We start from the raw sequence: 2,942 nt of genomic DNA on the forward strand, positions 1-2,942 counted from the left end.
AGCCTGTGAAGACTCTGTACATCACAGAGATCTCTTTGTATTGCAAAATCTTGCCACTTAAATGGAAATGAGATCTTTTATGGCAGTGCAGTGAGTTATCCAGTTCAAATCACTGACACTGTGGATGAAAACATCTCTATAAGTTCTTGGTGAGATGTAAGGCAGTATAATGGTGGTGTTGTTTTGTTCTTGTGCTTTGTTTTCCCTGTTGTTCCAATGGCATAGCATTTCAGTTAACTCTATTACTACGCTAAAATATCCCACTCCATGTAATTTAGTAATGGTACCAAAGAGGGGAACCAAGCTCTAAGCCATATGTTATACACTAGATAAGGAGTTTTATAATCTAATTGTTAATAAAACTCCACAGGATATCTGATGAATCCCTTTTTGTTGTTGTTGTTTTGTCCTTACTGAGTCCAGAGAGAGGGATAGTTCTTTTATATTCTAATGCCACCCAATAGATGGCAGTATAATCTTTATAATAAAATAATTTTGTAGTGAGTACAGTGATATTTGGGGTGAATTTCAGCTTCTGGCTATCAAATGACAAAAGAAATACTGGACTTTTTTGTCCCATTAAAAAGTGACATTATGGGAAAATATATCAGTGTGGATCACCTATGGGACTTTTGTCTCTTCTATTTAATTCAATCACCATTTTATTTCTTGGGAATGTTGTTATTCTCACTAATCAGGATTAAAATATATACCTTGAATGTTTCCAAACGATCATTGATTCTTGATTAGAAAAGACTTAGTTTCTGTTTATTGAACAAAAGCTTAGAAAGAGGAAATCTCAGCTCTATTAGAATTAGAAATATGTATGCAGATAATGTCCATGCATGTATACACACATGCAGACACATTTCTGTACGGCCTTCAAAACATCAAATAACATAAAATAACACAATTTCCTCTAGAATAATTGGTTTCTAAATATAATGTTGTTGCATAACACTTATTTTGGAAAAAAAAGATCAGAACTGCATATGAAAGCAAATTCTCTTGCTAATATATATACACATATATAGTTCTGAAGTCTAGATATTAGGAGAAGGTGAACAGATCAGAGAGATCTCCATTTACGGATAATTTATAGCGTTGATCATAATTATTTCCTAATTTGAGGGAAAACTGAATGTTGGGTGACTGATCTGCAAATTTTGTTTGAAGAAAATACTTCAAGCATTCTGTCAATTCTGACTGCCAGTCCTATATTTACAAGACAGATATCCTATTTGGCGACAAAAAGAAAGTTAGTTCTGTAATCCTTTCAAAACAATCCCTTTTTTCTCAGATTATAAAGGTTATTAGTTCAGTAGGTACTTAATTTTATTTTATGTAAATATTATAGATGTTTCTAATATTGGATTCATAAAATAGTTGAACACAATTAGCAGAACTAACTCATCAAAGACCAGATTAATATTTTTTCTCAGTTATATCAAGCCTACGTAACACAGGCTGTCATTGAATAAGCCCTGCCACATCCACTCTTCTAGATATACATATCACACTTCAAATAAATCTCTCTGTTTCTATATATGTTTCCCTATGGTTACTAAAATAGATCAAGTTTTCAAAGATAGCAGAAAAATTTAACTTTAATTTGAAAATTATATTACCATATATCAGAAGAGAAAAACTTTCTTTTCATCATGTTCTGTAACATTTCATGTCCTTCCCCCTCTGAAATACTGTGGCATTCAACAGGACATTTCACATTAAGCAGAGAAACCCCTGTACACCCATTATTACATACAGTTGTTAATTATTTTAAGTAGTGCATGATTATGAGATACTTTAAGCCAGAAAATTCATTCCACAGTACAGTTCTGGTTTGAAGAAGGGATTTTCTCAGATATTCTCTTTAATATTTCAGTTGAAAGTGTAACTTTTATTACTGACAAATCTCATAAATCAAGCAACAGTAGAACGAAGTGTCTTGTTTTTTCTAAATGTTCCCATTCTTTAATCAATGACCTGTAGTTCAAATTGATGCTTGTAACTTAATTAATCATGTAAGGAAACACAACGCAATAATTTAGCAACATGTAAACTAACACATTCTTAAATATGTAGTGTAAGGACATAAGATGGTCCATCAGAAGTAAAATGGAAATAAAATATTCCTGAAATTTTGCAAATATATGGCAAGGTAACTGCCATACATTTAACTCCAACTACCATCTTCTAGGAGAGCTCCAGTAAAAATACTAACAAGCAACGAAAAATATGGAGCAACAGAAATGCTTAAGTGTAGGAGGAAACTGAAGTTCTTTTACTGAAGGTGAGGGAAGGACATAAGCAGAAGCATCAGGGACTATTTGCAAATGAGCTTCTTCAGTTACATTAATTTTGGTTTTGGGATCCTATTCTGCATTCTATATCACTTTGGTTTTATACAAGAACAGTGGAAGACAGAACAGGGATAAATCCTTCAGTGAAAGACGAAAAGAAGGGGAAGGGGAAAATAAACAGTATCACAGACAACTTCAGCTCCCCAAAAGGTCCCTGAATCAGGACAGCACAGAAAATTGGAAAGAAAATCTGCATTTGTTTTAAGAACTGTATCTTCAGTGATGAGTCTCCAAGGAAATAAAAGATGCGATGTAGAACTCTATTTGTGCAAAAAGAAAGTGAGGGTAATTGCTTTCGTTGGCATTGATCCCACAAAATTTTAAGTACTTAATTGAGGATCCTAATTAAGAGTGTAGTTGTCCTAGGCTCTTGTATAATCAATAAAGCAAAGCTTCTAGAGGGCAATTCTAGTCTTGCATTAACTCAATCACTGTAGGAGAAGCTGTCTTTATCTGCTGAGTATTAATCAGCTTTTACCTAACAAATATTTGTTAGGTTCCTTGACATTAGAAAGGCTGAGAGTAGACCTGAGAGTGATGAAAACTGGTCTCTTAAAGTTCTTTACATGCCATTTCTTT

The sequence above is a fragment of the Cyrtonyx montezumae genome, unplaced genomic scaffold, assembly GCF_038088225.1.
Source record: "Cyrtonyx montezumae isolate F1298 unplaced genomic scaffold, pur_monq_1.0 scaffold_2, whole genome shotgun sequence".
Lineage (NCBI taxonomy): Eukaryota > Metazoa > Chordata > Aves > Galliformes > Odontophoridae > Cyrtonyx > Cyrtonyx montezumae.